The sequence below is a fragment of the Protopterus annectens genome, chromosome 3.part1, assembly GCF_019279795.1.
Source record: "Protopterus annectens isolate FY-2018-M chromosome 3.part1, PAN1.0, whole genome shotgun sequence".
Lineage (NCBI taxonomy): Eukaryota > Metazoa > Chordata > Ceratodontiformes > Protopteridae > Protopterus > Protopterus annectens.
Genome location: NC_056732.1, coordinates 1,489,952,646 through 1,489,972,312, shown reverse-complemented (window position 1 = coordinate 1,489,972,312; position 19,667 = coordinate 1,489,952,646). Strand labels below are relative to the sequence as shown.

The window sequence follows — 19,667 nt, the reverse complement described above, 5'->3', positions numbered from 1 at the left end:
CTACCTGCAGAGCTAGAAGCTCAAGTTGAAGTAAAGTATTTGAGGGCTACTGGGAGGTGCGATGGGAGGAGTCAGCACATCTCCTCACAGGGTGAGGGAATAAGGGTCCCCTTAATCCACCTACAGTACTGAATCTCTGATGAAGACTAGAAATGGGGTGTAATGTACTTTGTGAATGAGGAGTACCTCCATGTTTGAGCCTTTTGCCCACACTTAAAAATGTTGCTGCGTGGTGGCTTCCTTTTTTTAAAGGCTATGTACAGGAAAGGAGTATTACATCAAAAAATTCCCATCTTCCACATTAATGAAAGATGCAGTTTTTCTCTGGATATAACATCTGTATTTATTACAGGTATTCAAGAGCCAAAAAAGTTAAAATAAATGTATGTAACTGTACCTAACTCCATATGGAATTGTAAGCCCTAGTACTGCACACTTAAAAAAAGACCTAGGCATTCTCCATGATGGTCAATGTTAGTTGGAAGAACCACCAGCTAGCAATGATCTCTTATGGGAGAGACCATTTCATTCTAAAATGCCATCAGAAAAAAAAACAACAAAATGTCAAGCGCAATGGGAAAAATAAGAAAGGTTTATTAACTGACAAGTTGCACATATTGTATTCAGTATGTCTAAAACAGCATGTATACGCTTATGCATTCCTTCATTCAGAAATGTTCCAACTAAGTCAGTTGTTACACCATCTTTATTAAAAAGTCAGTTTTGCTGTTTCTTTAATAAGTGCTTCTTAAAAAAGTCCAAGGAGTGTAAGTGCAGTCCTCAAAACAGAGAAAATGTAAGTGTAAATGGGGGATACATATAGATTCCAGGATCTGATGTCTTTTCTGTCCATTCCTCAATGAATGGGTTTTGGATCCAACTTCAGCTGCTTTATCAAACTTTAGGCTCTGTAGTTCAGGCTGCTCACCTTAACCGTAATCACCTCCCCTCCCCAACATTACCTCAGATCTTGTTTGCTCCTCATTTAAGATGGATGCAATTCATTTGCTCAGGCTCACCTCAGCTAAGTATGTCTTAATATTTACCTTGTTTCCTATTTTACACCTTTTTGTTCTGTGTTAGCTTAGAATTTTATAGTTGCTTACTTCCCCGTACCAAAAAAAAATCTTTACAGTGAATCTCTTTTCTTGTGCCCTTGGTTTTCCTAGTATTTAATTCATACCATTGTTGTTTAGCTAGTGTTTGGGTACTTCTTCACTAGCATTCTCTTGGTAGCTCTGTTATCTGTCCTTTTTGTATTTCTTATGTGTGTGGTGGTGTCTGTTTTACTGTCTAGAAAACTCCTCAATCTGCATGGCTTTTGGGCATCAAGTCATCATTGAGTGCTGTAATAAGGTGGTTCTCAGGGATCTTCTCCCACTTAGTGAATCCCCTAAATCATCATCTGCATCTGGAGCATTCCCATCTGAGGAGATGACCTTGGACAAAAAGGAGAACAAGAGTGATAGGCCTACAAAGAAAAGCAGAAAGACAAGGAAGTGACCCCCTGACCACACTCCTTTGTCAGCATTGTCTTTGGCTCCATCTGCTAAACATTTGTGGTCTTCAGATCTGACTGCCTCTTTGGAGCTAATTCCTCTGTGATCCAAAATTTCTACCTTGCTGGAGCCAAAGTTTTCTCTGGAGCCAGTATACCCTATTCCACGCTGCCCTTTATTCAGGAGGGGCCCAGGCAGATAGCCTCCAGAGCTCCATCCACATCTTCTTCCTTAAGATCTACCATACTTCTTATAGAAGCTGGTGTGGATAGAATGATGAGGAAGTCCTCAGGACCCAAATACAGTTGGGCTTTCTTCCAACTCCAACTGCCATCAGACCTGGGAGCTTTGGCCATTCCCCCTTGCCTTTGCCTTCTTCTAGTCCAATCCAACTTCTGGCTTTGAGGTCTTTCAATCAGAAATTTCCTGGGTTGTCTGCATTGGATCTGAAGTTATGGTTTTCATCGACTCCAGCGGGTCTATATTACCTTATCGAAAGGTGATGAGAGCAAATGCTCTTTGATCGACCAGTAAATGTTGAATGCAGTAAATAGCAAGGACATGGAACAGCAATTTTTTTCCCAGGGAAACAATTGCTGGGCCGCTTTTGGGAGTTTGCCATTTCCTCCACTGTGGTGTGATCTAGTAGTTGGTGTATTTAACTAGGGAGGTGTGGGGGGGTGAAGCCCCCCCCCACTTTATGTTGTGTTTGCATTTGTTTTTTTTTTTTTGGCGGAATAGTTATTTTTTCCCTGAGAAAAAAAATCGCTGTTCCGTGTCTTTACTATTTAGTGCATTCGTTATTTAGGGGTTGATCAAAGAGTGTTCACTCTTATCAGCTTTCGATAAGGTAAGGTGATATAGACCCGACTCCAGCATCATCTGTGATCCAACCTGTTCCAATTTCCTCAGAGCTGGATGGTCCTTGAAGCCATAGCTTTAGCACTAACTCCATGGGCAAGGACTTAACTCCTAAGTTGTCAGAGCCATCCTTTTCTCTGGCATTGGATAGCTCTGCTCTGGCCTCGGTCTTGGAGTGGGGTCAAGTTTGTCCCATTGCTTATCCTGGCACTGTAGCTTTGGTTCCTTCCAGGCTGTCCCTGTTTTCTCCCTTGGCTTACGCTTTCAAGGTGGTGGAGAGAGCTTTCTCCAGTGCTGGAGACTGGACATTTCTTTCCCTCTCAGCTCTACCCACTTCTCAACTGAGTGCCCTGGGTGCTAGCCCTGCTCAAGTCTATTCTATTGGGACAGATGGTTCATACAAGCTTTGAGACAGTCCTCATTCAGGATACCCCCTGTCTTCAGAGTCCTCCCTGGAACATCCCCCCGAAGAGGCTTATCAGAAATCTAAGTGCAAGAGGAGGCACATTGACTCCCCCCCAGAGCCATTGACAGAAGACATGGATTTTGATGAAAGAGAGGGGTCCCCCAGATCACTACTTGAGGACATCACATTCAGGAAGATCATAGAATGTCTGACACAGAAAACAGGTTGGTCACCACAGCTCCTTCTCAAGAGAAATCCATTTTTCTTGAAGTTTTTTGAGCCAGCTAAACTATTTCCTGGTTGGTTCCCCCAGCTTATCAGATGGTGGATCTGATCTCTCACTGGGCATGGAAGGAACTGGACACCATGTAATCCATTCCTAGAAAATCAAACATATCCCTTTTCCCATGTTTCAGAGCAAGGGCCCAGCAGTGGATGACACGGTAGTAGTGGTAGCCATCAAGAAAAAGCTCACCGAGGAGACTTTGCTTGTCTAACCCCCCAATAGTTATCTAGGGCATTTGACAGATTTGGGAAGTGAGTTTATGCTTTGCTGACCTTTGCTCTAAGATCACCTAACTACTTGGTACACATAACTAGATTCCAGAGAGACTTGATAAAGGGGCTGTCTACCCTCTATGGGTCCGTGTCTGTGGAGGACAAAAAGACTTTTGATTCCGAATTGGCTACCCTACTATCCCCATTGAATGCTTTCATGTAACTGATTTCTAACACAATGGAGGATGTTTCTAGAGCAATAGTTTTGACTGTTATGGTTAAGAGACATGTCTGAATGCATTTGTGTGATTTTGCAGATTCTTTTAAAACATCTTTTATCAAGGCTCTATTTGATGGTTTGATTCGGTTTGGCCCTAAGTTAAAGGACACACTTTCCATAAGTGAGCATAATGAGAAAAAAATCTCTGCATATGTTTTTCTAACCTTCTATAGCAACCAGAAAATGGGTAAAAAGCTGTGATTCTGAAAATCCCAAGAATTTTTTCAGGATACTTCTGGAGAAACATCTTCTCATGGCAGAGGGAGATACTCTAACAGCAGTCATTGCCCTCATGATAGAGGAGGCACACAGAACCAAGGCTTTTGGGGACCTTTCTACAAGAGGCATTACCATTGCTCCTGAACAGTTGCCCGATTACCGCTTGCTGGAGGCAGTTGATAGCACTTGTCTCTGCACCCAGAAGCCTGGATATCCATCAGCAAAGATGCCTGGGTGCAGACAGTTGTAACCAGAGGTTATTACATCCTCTGTATTTCCCAATCCCCATCAATAGAGAAACTTCCCAACAACCCACCCTCCCAAAGAAAAGCAGTGGCATTAGAAATAGAAAAGTTGCTAAGAAAGCAAGTATTCCAAGAGGTCCTTCCAGACCAGAAAGAATTCAGAATTTACTCAAGGTTCTTTTTGATGCCAAAAAAGACCTCAGGCCAGTCATGGACTTCAGGCATCTGAGCAAATATGTCAGATATTCCATGTTCCAGATGGGCACTTTACAGTCTGTCTTCCCACTTCTAGGGAAGCAAGATTGGATGTGCTCAGTAGATCTTCAGGATACATACTACCACATCAAAATGGACAGGAGATCCAGGAGATTCCTTCGCTTCTAGTAAGGAACCAGCCATTTTCAGTTCAGAGCCATGTCCTTTGGCCTCATCACAGCCTCCCAAGGTTCACCAAATGCAAGGTAGTGGTCACAGCTCATCTCAGACTGCAGGGGTTCTGTGTGTATTCCATCATCTAGATGACTGGCTCCTCACTGCTCCTACCAGGTCTCTTCTAGTCCAGGCCAGAAACTATCTGCTCCAACGTTTGTCTGTTCTAGGCATTATGATAAACCATGGCAAATCTAAGTTCACACCAGTTCAAGTGTTGGAGTTCATAGCAGCTCACCTGGACACAACAGTACAGATAGCAAGACTGCCACAGAGCAGACTATCCACCTTGAAGAATCAAGCCTTACACCATCTTTCACAGCAGACACCACCAGGCAGGTTAGTTTTACAACTTCTGGGGTCAGTGGCAGCTTCCATTACCTTGGTTCCCATGGCAAGAGATTATATAAGAGTGTTGCAGTGGACACTAGCAGTTTACGGGCCTTTCAGACATCAGCCCATGATCTTTCTATTTCATATATCAGAAGTTTGCAGCAAGCAGATAACCTTGTGGATTCAGTCATGGGCAGTAGCTCAAGGATGTCCCTTTGTTACTCCTTCGCCCAAACCCATGGTGCCCACGGACACTTTCCACCCATCTGTGCAATGTCTTCCAATCATTTTCTATTAGCACATACTGGGAAAGTCAAACATTTTACTGGACAGATTGAGCAGAATTATCCTATATGCTTACGTACCTACTTCTCTAATTCCCAAATTCCTAAAGAAAGCATCTCAGTGGAAGACCACAATCATCCTCATTGCCCCTGTTTGGCCTTGACAAGTGTGGTTCCCCTCTCTTTGGCCTTAACTGACATGGGTGCTGGACCCAAATCGAGATCTTCTGTGTCACCATTTGATACACCCCATCAGGACATTCAGGCCCTGAAACTGACTGCATGTTTTTTTTCACTTCCCATGATGGTTAGTCATTCCAAGCTTTCCTCTCAAGTAGTTCACATTCTTACTTCACTTCAGAAGCCTTCCACTAGGAAAATATACAAGAGTAAATGGAAAAGGTTCTCTATTTGGGCCTCCAAGAGAAAATTGGACATTTTTTTGGCACCAGTAATTGGAGTGTTGTAATTTCTCACTTCTGTTTTCCACAATGGGGATAGTTATTCAACCATTAAAGTTTAATTAGCAGATATTTCTAATTTTCATGTGGGTGAAACCACACCTCTCTGCCTTCTCTCAAATTGTGCAAAACCTTCCTGAAGGGTACCTTCCTCCTTAGGCCTCCTATTAAGACTTCTACTCCCCCTTGGGACTTGACACAGCCCCCTTTCAAACTTGCTGTCAAAGTTGATTTAAAATTTCTGTCATGGTATATGTGAAGTATGATGTTTGTTAATGTGTAAATGCAGTTTAATTACTTTTGTATAAATGTAAATTTGCCTATGTCACAAGTGACAATTCAATAAATGTGTTTAAAAAAAAAATAAAATGTCTTTCATGGAAAACTGCCTGAAATTCAAGCTTTGTCTTGCCAGCCACTATATATAATTTTTTCACAAAGACAGAGTTTCCTTATGAACCAACCCTTTTTTTACCTAAAGTAGCTTCAGAAACTTCTCTCAATCAAAGCATAAACCTACCAGCATTTTTTCCCAAGTAATCCTAATAAAGGTTAATACATGTTATACTTGCTAGATGTACATAGACAACTATAATTATATCTTCATCAAAGCAAACCCTTTAGAAAGTCAGACCAACTGTTTGTACCCTTCTTGAAATCTAAACTGGGACAATGAGTTTCTAAGGTAACTTAACCAGATGGTTAACTACCTGTATTTCCCAAGTTTATAAAAGACCTCCAAGAGCACATTCGGCTTTCTTTTCTAGAGCCTCAGTTGATAACATTTGTGGTGCTGCTACATTGCCTAAGATTCATATTTTTATTTCTCACTACAGACTGGATCTGATTTCCAGTGATTTGGCTGCCTTTGGTTCCACCATCCTGTGGAACATCCTTCCATGATACCATCCAGGTGACATAAGTGGTTTGGGATTCTCTCAGATATTAAAGTTATGTGCTCACCATAATGATACAGCTGTGTTGTCTGTTTCTGTCCTCCATCCACCCCCCTTCAATTTCATGTAAGTTTTTCCATATTTGGGACTTCTGTTATAATCCTGTAAACTGCCTTTTGGGCAGGATTTCTTGCTCTTACAGCTTCAGAGCACACATTTTCTGTACATTAGTTGTTCTTTCTTTATTTTTACCAGTATTCATATACACATATTCTATTTTACTGCTTTCCTGGGAACTGTAGGCAGACTTGATCTGAGGTTATTTTGGGGAAAGGCTGGGGATTATGGATAAGGGAGGAGCCTGAGCTATGGATCCTAAAGTCTGGTAAAGTGGCTGAAGTCAAATCTGAAAACTACTTGTTGAGGAAGGATGGAAACAGATGAAACAGATCTATTGTTATGGTGAGAACATACCTTCCATTTTTTTTTTTTTTTTTTTTTATGTCAAGAATATTCCCACCTCTCTGAAGCACATCAGTCCCAAATATAGTATATACAGGCAACAGAGGTGTGGGGAAACAGCTGTGCTGGGTGTGCAGGAAGTCAAAGCCCTTCTCAAAAAATGTTTTTAAGATGTAACTGCAAGTTTATGAATTGAATGTTTAGTTTTAGGAATAACAGTTTAATTTCAGAAGTGATGGGACTTGCAGTTAGCTGCTAGCTTTACACTTCCTGTAGGGAGCTATTTTAGCAGTCCCATAAATAAACTTATTAAATGGTGCTGCAAATGCATTGGCAGAGTTAATTTTCTCCATTTCTCTTTACTAGTTTATTACTATTTTAGAAATGCAGATGCCCAAAATGCAGATTTCTAAAATACATAAATTGTAACTCCTGAAAGCATACCTCACTAGCAAATTTAAGTGCAGTTGTTATGGGGTACCAGATTGGATATAGGAAATTGGTGCGTAACCTATTCTCCTAAAAAAACTGTACTATACTCAGCATGTACAACCATAATTACACAGAGTAACAGCTATGTAACCTGAGTAAATATGTAAATAGTGCTAGTTTCTTTGTATACAGTAGAGTAGTTTGTGTAAATAGAATTCATGTAAAACCAGTACAGTAAGTATTGAGCTGTAAATGTTACAATGTAATTTGACTGCAAATGCTTGTGTGAAAAGTAACTCAAGAGGAAAATCTTTTTTAAGTGTAGTTTGAAAAGTTGTTACTGTCTGTTGACCCAGATTGGGGCTAAAAACGGTCTTTGGACCAGTTCACTTACTTGGTTATCAGGATAGACAGACAGACAGACAAATAAATCGGTGTCACAGTATGTCAGCACTTTAAAAGTTGTTGCTGTGCAGGACAAAATTCATGTTTGCTTTGCCTACCTTAGCACTGAATTTCTGCAGAGTACTGGGCCCCGTGGTTGCCTAGAGTCAGTATCTTCTGTGAATTGAACAAGAGTGTATTTTGTTGTCTTTGATGATCTAGTGATGCCATTATCCACCAGAGCTGTCAAAAAATATATTGTCCAACTTAGACTGACAAGTCCATGAATCAGACAGATAGTCAACAGTAAGCCATACATTGCCTGTACTGACTCCATTTAGCTGTAAGTTTATCTTTAAATTTGATTTATCTTGATTTTATCTGGAAAATATTCAGCTTTTTTCATGGCTCAACAGTCCTTATAATATTCTTATAGCATGTCTTTTTTTTTTCACATTTCATCCGCACCCCTTTGTGAATACCATGTTTACATTTCCCTCTTTCTAAAGGATTCCAGTCTGAAGAACTGTGAGAGAAGCCAGTATAATGATTGCTTTCAGGGTCACATGTGCAGTCCCAGACAGAAGATGTGTCAGTGAACTAGGTGTTATACATAAAGGGTTATTACTAACAAGGGCAAAAACCCACAGTTCATACTTACAGGCTAGGTGGAGTAACAATAATAACAGTACCCTAGGAAGGTGGCTGCCTTCGATGCAAACTAAGTGGTGTATGCGGTCAGCAGTGTGCCAGTTGGGCATGAGTGCAGTTCAGACATAGAGGTGGTCCAATGTACCTTTCAAGTCTAATTATAAAGAAATGTCATGTAAAAGACTACATAATGATAATTTGATGTGTTGGGTAATTTGTTAGCCTTGAATTAGTGCCATTTATTTTTTTTTCAGAATGAATAGCATACAACAGAGATGTTGTAGTTAATTTTGTAGAAGTTTCTTGTTAAAGGTTAACATTAGGGGATCTGTTGGATAGCTTATACGTGTCATTTTTTAAGATATTTTCAGGTTTCTTGTAGTTGAAGGAGGGCCCATGGCATCCCTAGTGATAAAGAAGCTGTAACATGGTAAATTTCATGTAGGATCGATAGTTCAGGAGATGATGTAGTAATTACATAGTCAGGCATGTGTTTAATATTTGTTAAGTAAGGTCAGTTGTTCCTGGGTGTGAAGGAGATTTCAAGTGGCTGTAACGTAATGTTTGTATATTAATGGCTTTCCATAGATAATTGGCAAGTCTGGTATTAGGTAAGTTTGGTGAAGGGTGAATTGTATAATGCTTATGCCGTTTTTAAGACATTAAAAGTGTTGTTGGACTTTGTACAGCACAGTTAACTGGAATTAGCATGGTTTTCAAATTTATGAGTTTATTACTCTAAGGTTGATTGCTTTACAGTGTGCTGGGTTCAAAACTTGTACTGTATTTTTTGTGATGTGTGTCGTACAAGATGTCATTCTACATTGGCATCAAGCACATTACTGTAGTGGGAGTGAAATTTTAACCAGTGGACTAAGATAGTAAGAGACTGAGTTGGGTTCAGTGGGAAATATTGCCTTGTTGCGTTACTATTGTTATTATTTTAATTATATTGACTAATATGTTTTTAATAGTTGTCAGTGTGCAACTTTCCAGGCACTGAACTGTGATATATTTTGCCTCTCAACTAGGGTGACAGCTGTTTTCATACCATGCATTTTATTATATATTTTTTGTACTTTGCAAAGGAGGACAGATGAAGCACCAGATGTTAGGGTGATTAAATGGGGTTATGGTTCAGTATTCCAGCAGTGTGGTGAGTGTGTAACTTCTTTGCCTTTGGTATTCACCAGTTCTGTTTTAATGGGTTAAGCCTGTGGACTTTGTAATAGGTATAAAGAACGGGGTCTTAGATATTACTTTATGACTGAAGGAGATTTGTTGAGTTGCAGAATCACGTTGTTATGGGTGAGATTTTGGAAGAATATGACACAAAAACCTTCAAAGGCTATGTTAATGTAAGTAGTGTCTGAACTTGAAAAGGGCATTAGGCCAGGGCATAATAACGATAATGACAGATCGGAATGAAATCGATTACTAAAGCACTGCAACAGCAAGATCATTGATCAGAGTCAAAGTGAAAAACAGCTGTGAGCCTTAAGCTGAATTTCAGTGGGACAATAGGTTTCTCCTTTTTCTTATTCTTTAGATCTTATAGTTTTGGTTAATATATTTAATAGAAGGACATAGCTCCTGCTAGGTGGGAAGACAGAAGATGGAAAGGCATTGATTGTCTAAGAAAAGAAGTTAAATAAAAAAAATAATAAATACAAAGTACGTTACAATGCATTTACACTGGACTGTTGAGTATAAAGCATTCCTTTGTAACCAATGTAAATATGTTTGTTTAGCCTCATTTGCGCAATAAATTTGCTGCAAAAAAGAGAGAGAGAGAAAGTAAGAGGAAAGGGAGATTTATTCCCATGTTTTCAACATTCTGAAAAACATTGGAGAATTTTGCTCTCTTCTGGATCTCAGTTACTTCACCAAAAACATCTGGTACTTGAGGTTTTATTTGGCAATTGTCTAGGCAGCTGTGTCCCTGCTTCAACATGAAGCCTGGATGGCGCTGCTGGACATGATGGACATTTAGGGGCAGATCAGTATTTGACAGGTACGGTGTTGCAGAGAAGCTGAACCCTGCAGGCTTAGAAGGAGACCGGGTCAATTTTTCTAAAACAAAATGAAGGTCCCAAATTGGAGGAACAGGCTTCCTTGGGGGCCTAAGATGCAAGACGCGTTTAAGAAACTGACCTCAAAGCAAGAAGCCAAAGGAAAATTCAAGGGCAGGCAAGCAGAAATAGCTGACAAATGGGCCTTTACAGAAGAATAGGCCAAGCCAGACTGGAGCAACTCACACAAATAGGAGAGAACCAGAAAGACCCCCACTGAAAAAGTGTTCTGGTTATGAGCAAGGTACAAGACAGAAAATCTCTTCTATTTGGACATATAGGCTTTTTCTTGTTGTAGGTTTTCTTGCCTGCTGTAAAACCTTAAGCACGTCCTCAGAAAAGAGGTGCCTAAAAGGAATCAAAACCCTATCACCCACAGTGTCAGTTGAAGATTGGAAAAGAGAGCATGGCTGAGTGATCCTTTGTACAGTGTAACAAGGTCCAACCAGTGAGGCAACTTGTGATGACTGCCCCTGCCCAGATGCATTTAAGAGGAGGAACCAGTGCTGTTTTGGCCAAAAGAGAGCTATTAACAAGATTTTTGGGGAGTCAAGCTGAATCTTCTGCAGGAATCTTGGAAGTAGAGGAAGGGGAGGGAGTGCATAAAGAAACATCCCCTTCCAAGGAAAAGAAAGGACTTCCATCTTCCATGCCAGATGGCATGGCACTCTGGAACAGAAAAGTGGGAGTTGCGTGTTCAGAGGGGAGGCAGAAAACCTGAGGAATACCCCACTGATGGACTATGTCCAGAAACACATCTATGTGCAGCATCCATTTGTGAGACTGTGTTTTGGACCTACTCAAGGTGTCTGCCACTACATTTTTCACTGAGAGAATGTACACTGCCTGAAGAGTTAACTGATAATTGAGCCAACCTGCAGAGAAGGTAGGATTTTGTGTCTCCCTTCTTGTTGGCATAATACATCTTTGTGGTGTTGCTCATGTAAACTTTCAGAGGGTCTGGAGAGAACATGGGGTGAAAAACCTGAAGAGCCAAAATCTCATCCTTTTGATGTTGATATGGTCTGACCTCTGATGGGGGAGCAAAGACTTTGGACTTTCAGCAGACCACAGGAAGCCCCCCAGTCACTGTCTGAAGCGTTTGTGAATAGATATTGAGAAGGAATCTGAAGCGTTTGTGAATAGGTATTGAGAAGGAACCAGAGGCTTAATGGGCAGGGCTAGGTTGCTAAATCTACCACTTGAATTCCTGCTTTAGACAAAGAAGAAAAGGCACACTGAAATTTGCAATGCTGAAGCCAAACTGACTTGAGTAGCCTGGCAAGAGGGAGCATCGGAATAGAAGAGGCCATGAATCCCAGGGCTTGAAGAAACTTTCTAGCTGGAACAGCAGGCAGAGGAAGAAGAGACTGAAAGAAAGCTGTCAAGGAAAACTTTTGGAGGTGGAAGAGAGACCAGTATTGAAACTGTTTAAATCATGCAACACAAATACACATGGTACTGAGAGAGAGTCAGGACAGACATTTGAAAGTTGATATCGAACCCCAGAGTTTGGATGAGAGCTATGGTGAATTTCAGATTCTGTAACAGGCGACTGGGAGAAAGCATCTGAAACAACATGTCATCTAGATAAGGAAAAAATCTGAATGCCCTGGAGCCTGCAAAAGGCAGTCACAGGAGCTAGGCATTTTTGTCAATACCATTGGGGTAGTAGAGAAGCTAAGGGGCAAAGCAAGAACTGAAAATGGAAGGAAGAAACAGAGAAATGTAAAAACTTCCTGAAAAGAGGGTGAATAGGAATATGAAGGTAAGCATCTTTTAAATCCAGTGACGCTAGAAAAGGCTGGGTAGAATGAGAAGAAACATGGTATGAAGAGTAAGCATCTGCAAGGTAGGAACCTTGAAAAAGGTGTTGAGCAAGGAGAGATCCAAAGTAGGTCTATATGTGCCCTCCTTTCAAAGACCAGGAACATCCTGGAGTAAAAACCCTTTCTTTTCTGAGGAGGAGAGGCAGGTTGAATAGTTCCCTGGTCCAGCAAAGACCCAATAATCTCCTAGAAATAAGGGCGTTTTTCCAGAGGAGGTTGGGAAATCCTTGAAAAAGGAGGGAGACTTCCACACCATGAAGTAGCTCTGATGGATGACAGATAAAACCCAAGAATCTGAGGTGAGGTTATGCCAGTTTGTAAGACAGAGGGAGAGAAGAAGGGACAAGGGAACATCAGGAGGAGCTCGTCTACCACCCTTCCTGCCTTTGGTGGCCTGACTGCCTGTGAATAAAAGCAGACCTAGTAGAATGGTTCCTCTGGAACTTAGGAAGAGGGGATACAAAGATATGTTTAAGATCCTGCTAGGCTTTAACTTTTTCTTGACGAGACTTAAACATCACAACAGCAGAGGTCCCAAAGAGATTTTTATTATCCAAAGGACCATCAAGTAACTTAGCCTTAATCTCTTCAGGAAAGGATTGCAGGTGAAGCCAAGAATAACACCTCATGATAGACCCAAAGGCAGCAGCTCTGGAAGATGATCAGCAGCATCACAGCTACACTTGATAGAGTGACAAGACACCTGAAAGGTAGACCCTAAAAGAAACAGAGCAGAAGATTTTGCTTCAGAATCAGGGAGGTCAGAAATGACCTGACAAGCCAAGCAGTCAAGGCCAGAGCTTATCTAGTCATGGTGATCTGATAATTGATGTCCCAAAAGGCCAAAGTAGCAGCACTATAAACCTTCCTACCAATTCTCTCCATTGCCCTACTATTTTTATCTGAAGGTAAAAGCTTAGAAGAGGGCAGACGTTTAGAAGGATTGTCAGAGGAGACTGACACAACAGCAGGGTCAGCAGAAGGACATCTAAATAGATTTAGCTGACTCTCAGTTGACGGTAAGGATGTAAATATTGCTAATTATGTTAGTACCTAGAAAAAAAAATTGTTGTTTCCACTGTTCTTACTATGTATACTTACTTCTTACTATGTATAATTACTTACTATCTATCTCCCTGACTGTGTGTACATTTCTATTGTATTTTATCTCATGCATTGTAACCTTGATTGTACTGCCTTTGGAGCTTTTCTCCCCGGGCCTCCACTGAAAATGGGTACTTCATGGCCCAGTGGACTTCCCCGGTAATCAAACTGAAAATAAAATAAATAAAAATAAATACAAGTTGACAACCCTCAGGAACATTATAGAACCTGTCAGGTTTCTTAGGAGCAGGAAGCTGAGAATGTGGAGACTTAGAGGCAGCAGTAAAGGTGTCTAAGAAGGCAGCAAATACAGGAGGCACTGTGGAAGGTTTAGGAGTATCCACCTGAAGCAGTTCATAATACATTTTCTGGATTTCAGACACTTGAGAAGAATCCCACTTAAGCATTCCATCATTCTCACTATAGCGTCTCCAGAAGACAGTACCTCAAAAGGAGACTCAGGACTTACAGACTCTTCTTCATCAGAACCATAATCCAAAGGTAAAGAGATCTAGGAAGAGTAAGACAGGGATTCATCATGCAAATCCAAAATTTCATCTGAGGAATCAGGTTCCCTAGCTTGCTTGGAAGGAGTAGAAGTCCGGGGGGGGGGGGGTTAGGCACAGAAAACACTTGAGGAAGCTTCAAGGCTATTAATTAATTGAACAGGCCCTGAGTAAACTCCTGCCATTCCCTTTGAGGATCCTTGGGGTGTACAGAAGTCTTAGTCTTCTGCTTTTTCTTAGCAGGGTCATCAGTTCAGACAGACACTGGAGTTTCCAACCTTTGACAAGATTCAGTAAGAGTACCCAGATCCCCTTCCCTGACGAAGGTCTGTGGAATCCCTCTAGGGCCCTCAGAGATAATCAACTGCAATTTCCCTTCAATGCCTGGAGTAGATGCCTACAAAGCTTCAAAGGACTTGTGGAATGAAGGCTCTATGATGGCTTCTGATGGGGTCACAACAGAGGAATCCAGTGTAGACACTGGATGGCCTACAGAGCTTTCAAACACTTTAAGAGGGAAGTCCAGTGGAGGCTGGACAGCGAAAGAATCCAGATGAGGCTTTTTGACCTTCTTCTTGCTTAATGGGACATCTGGGTTAGAATATTCTGCCATGCTACTTTGGGCTAACAATTTAAGCCTCTCGTTCTCAAGATAGATGGTCAGGGAAGACAAGCAACTTCTAAGAGTTTTGGGTACAAATGCTTTGCAAATGCTAGAAAATGTACGTTTGTGGACACCCAGACAAAAAATACACTTTTTGTGACTGTCCTTATGAGGAATCTGCCTCCCACATTGACATTTTTCCTTCTTGGATGACATGAACTCTGGGTAACTAAAAAGTAACAAAATCAAAGGAGAATTAAAGGAAAAGACCCCAACAGGGTATTTATCTGACTGCTAGGTATTCAGCTCAACAAATGGGCTTTCGGATCGATAAGAGATGATGCCATTTGGACTGGCAGCAAAGAAGTTCTGGGTAGCTGCGTCCGTACGTCACCTCTATACCCTGCATTTTGTACGGGGAGCATAATTGTGATATACAAAGCATGCAAGGTCTAAAGGCTTTGGCATACTGGACAGACGTTGGGCTGTTGTAGGTAGGGGATCCCTATTGTGAAGAATACTGCAGCAGTGATGTAGAAGGACGTCAATACATACAGAATAATAGATATGCAGTAAAAGTACCAAAACCAACACAGCTGCAGGTAAAATCCAAAAAACACTTTAATACAGAAAAATAAATAAAAACAGAGTAAGCGCTTTCACGGTAAGTTGCCACCGCTTCATCAGACTAGTTGTGAGGAAAATCCAGATCATTTAAATAACAAATCAATAAAAGCAATTAGAACATTAATTAAGGACTCATTACTTTATTGTATAAAACACTAAAACCACGACTAATAAGAAACAAAGTCAATGTTTCAAGGGTCTAGCCTTCAAAAATGTTTCAAGGAGACAACCTCATTTAAGCCAGGTGCTTTGTCAGCATTCAAGGATAGAATCCACTCCTGTTCACCAGATTCAGTCTGATTCCTAATGCCCCCTCCCCCCCTCTTAAATTCTCAGAAATAATCTCAAGCACTAGAAATCTAAAATGATGGTCTACCCCATGGTTAATAACATGTTTAGCCAGGGCATTAGTATCCTTTCAATTTTTGATATCTCTTTGATGTTCCAAAATCCTGTCCTTCAACTGTCTATTACTCATCCCTACATAGAAAGCATGACATTTAATACAGTAACTAAAATAAGCTATGTTACAGGTTCTACAGCAGCATAAAAACCTGTTTTGAATTTAAAACGCATATTGGGATGTACATAATTAAAACCTGTATGAATAAATTTACATGCTGTGCAGTTCCTACATTTAAAATTACCTTTCGAGTACTCGCCAGTACTGGGTTACTCCTACTCCAAGTAAAAACAGTCCCATTTGAAAAATCTTTAATGTCACGTTGTAATTTTTTTGGTTTTAGTAAACTGCAGCCTGTTTTCCTATGCCAGTATATTCTCATATAAGGTGTCTAGCTTATCACGTACAATATCTGCCAAAAATGCTTCATATATCTCACTCTGCAGTCTAAAGATTTGCTTCTGCAATTCCTTCTCTTCGGGAAGGAAAAAGTCTATAAGCAACTGTAAATAACCAGAACTAGCCTGCAAGTTAAAAGACTGCCATTTCAAAAGCAAATCTGGGTATAAGTTGCCATACGCCGGCATATTGAGGATCCTCAGCCCCCTTGGTACCACTTTATGTTTAAGGGATGCCTCATGATGAAAACGCTGCCAGTGCAGCCTTTTATATTTGTAAAGTTTATTTTCTAGCTCCTTATATTTGGCAGTAAACCATAAATATTCCTCATCTGTACCCATGTCTCCTGATTGCTGTAAAGTTACATTACTGTCCAACAACGGATTAACAGCCAGTTCCATTATGTTATTCAGATATTCGAGCTATGTTTTATTCATAGAGGGAGCTCTTCTAACAGGATGATGTGGCAGCTCAACCTCATTACCTACTGCCATGCTTCTCTCTCGACCAAATAAGTAAAATTCTTAAAAAAATAAAAGTCGAGAACAGAATAAGGAATGGTACTTTAAAATAGGATCAGAGATATGCAGTAAAAGTACCAAAACCAACACAGCTGAAGGTAAAATCCAAAAAACATTTTAATACATAAAAATAAATAAAAATGGAGTAAACCCTTTCACGGTAAGTTGCCACCGCTTCATCAGACTAGTTGTGAGGAACATCCAGATCATTTAAATAACAAATCAATAAAAGCAATTAGAACATCAATTAAGCACTTATTACTTTAAAGTGCCAGTACATACAACACTAAAATCATGACTAATAAGAAATAAAGTCAATGTTTCAAAGGTCTAGCCTTCAAAAATGGTTTAAGGGAGACAACCTCATTTAAGCCAGGTGCTTTGTGAGCATTCAAGGATAGAATCCACTTCTGTTCAGCGGATTCAGTCCGATTCCTAATGTCCCCCCTCTTAAATTCTCAGAAATAATCTCAAGCACTAGAAATCTAAAATGATGGTCTACTCCATGGTTAATAACATGTTTACCCAGGACATTAGTATCCTTTCTATATTTGATATCTCTTTGATGTTCCAAAATCCTGTCCTTCAACTGTCTATTACTCATCCCTACATAGAAAGCATGACATTTAATACAATAAATAAAATAAACTATGTTACAGGTTCTACAGTCAGCATAAAAATCTGTTTCCAATTTAAAAAGCATATTGGGATGTACATAATTAAAACCTGTATGAATAAATTTACATTTTGTGCATTTCCTTCATTTAAAAGTACCTTTCTTATCTGATACCATTTCCTTATTACAGACAGAGGTATTATAACATAAGAGCCTTTTCAGTGACTTGTTGTTCTTAAAGGAGAAATGTGGAACTGTGTCTGTCTATAACATCTTTTAATTCATCCACAGTGTCCAGTACAGCCCAATTCTTCTAATAATTTCACAAACACCATGAATGTCAGAAGAATATATTAGAGGGAATCTAATCAGCGCTTGTTTTTCTGTTACCTGAAAAGCTTCGGGAGTGGATCTATCTGCATACTAGGGCCTACATTTACCCCCTCTCTCTTTGAAAGCATCTGTAATACATTCATTAACATCAACTTTGTATCTTCTATTAAGAAACTCCACTTTCAGGGACTCAAGTGCTATTAATAATTGCACTTCATTATTGTGGAGTCTCATAACTCTATAAACTTGGCCTTTAATAGCATTTCAAGTAACTTGCCTGGACTCTGATATGGATGTTCCTCACAACTAGTCTGATGAAGCGGTGACAACTTACCGTGAAGGCGCTTACTTTGTTTTTATTTATTTTTATGTATTAAAGTGTTTTTTGGATTTTACCTGCAGCTGTGTTGGTTTTGGTACTTTTACTACATATCTCTGATCCTATTTTAAAGTACCATTTCTTATTCTGTTCTCGGCTTTTATTTTTTAAGAACATACAGAATAATGTTGTGAGGAGGAGTGGCTTTCAAGGGAATAGGCAGGAATTGAGCAATTTATGTAATGTTGAATTGAATGCAAGTTTGTATATAAATGTGACATCTGGACTTACCCACTTCAGAACTTTTCTGCAGCAGTGATCTTCGGACCTCCGATTGCCAGCTTCAGGAAGCAGTTTGCTCATTTGACTCAGCTGTGTGCTACAGATAAGTGCCCTTTTGTTTTTTTCTTGTTACGTATTATTTAGCTTTTCAGACGTACAGGTCCACTAGAAAGGGGAAGTGTGCTTTGCATGACAAGTGCGTATTCTGTTTAGGGGAGGTCCACAACCATACGTCTTGTGAAATTTGTAAATCATTTGTACCTAAGACTCTCCGCAGCCGTCTGGCTGTACTCAAACTATATCTTGAGAACCAGAGACTGATGACTAGCATTAGGTATGGAGGATGGGGTAGGTACTTCCAACGAGCCACCTTGGAAGAAGACCAAAAAAGTTAGGCCCGACACCCATGCTGCACCTCAGGAATCTGGTGAGACTCTCGAGGCAGATATTAGCCTAGGTTCACATCAGATGTCCGTTTCCTCAGCTTGAATCGGGAACAGCGATGGAAGCCAGTTCAGCAGAAACATTGTGTATGGCCGCTGAGGTAGGCCAGCCATAAGCTCCTGATGGAGAGGGGGAACCACGGCTCGTGGCATTGGAGGGGCCTACTCCTGCTCTGCATCCTCCCAGATTTCAGTTTCTAAATCGACCCTTCCTTCTACTCCTCTGAAGCAGTAACAGAAGTTAAAACATACTGAACAGCAACCTGCACCTAGGTGGGAAGTTTTCTCACAAAATCTTTTCAAGGCATTCCAGACCCTCCAGTCCCATGTCCCTCTACCTGCTCCTTCTGTAGTGCAGGCCTTAGAAGAATCAGAGGAAGAGTACTCCTCCTCTGAAGAATCCCTGACTTACTGCTCTAAAATTGAATCACCCAAGGACTTTATCACCCCTGAGAAAGAGGACTGTATCAGCCCTGAGTCTCCAGGGTACGAATTTTCTTTTGGCGATACTCTCTCTCTCATGAGAGAACACTTTAAATGGCAGGCCTCAGATGTTTCAGAAACAAAAAAAGAGATACTTTGAATTATTACAAATGGATCAGCCCTCCCCATTTTCTGTACCTCCCTTGCTTCCGGCCTTTCAGGATGCCTTTCTGGCTGCTTCACATGCCCCTGATTCTCAGCCCCCTGCTTCCAAATGCCCAGACAAGTTCTATAAAGTACCTCAGGACACTCAGTAGCTGTTAAAGAACCCCCCCTGCAGTCATAGCAGTCTCTTCTGACAAATCCTCCAGACAGCTCCCTTCATCCTCTCTATTCCCTACCAACAAGGACAGCAAGTTCATGGATAGGCTAGGCAAGAAGGTCTTTACTTCTTCTACTCTTGCCATTAGAGCCCTAAATTACCAAACCCACATGACCAGTTTGTCTTGGACACCCTCTGTAAGGCTTCAGCTCTCTTACCTGATGTACCAGACTTGCTTGGGAAGACCCAATATAACACCCTCCTTTCCACCACCTCACAGGTGACTAGGCACTCTATTAAGTACAGTTACGATGCGGTGAAAGCCTCTTCAAAATCTGCAGCTTCAGGCTCTGTCCTGAAGAGAGATTCCTGGGTGAGGCTGCAACCCTTTCCTTTGGATGTACAAGCTAAGTTGTTAGATGCTCCATTAGAAGCTTCTGAAGACCTTATCAAATCCCTACAAGAAAAGGGAAAGGAGTTGAAAAATTTATAACATTTACTGGTTTCACCTATTCCTAGATACC

General features: G+C 40.7%; 1 protein-coding gene across 2 annotated transcripts in view; it reads left to right on the top strand.

Moving 5' to 3' along the window:
- Positions 1-19,667, top strand: part of GSDME (gasdermin E) — a 1,102,496-nt gene that overhangs the window by 1,078,837 nt on the left and 3,992 nt on the right. The window lies entirely within an intron of this gene.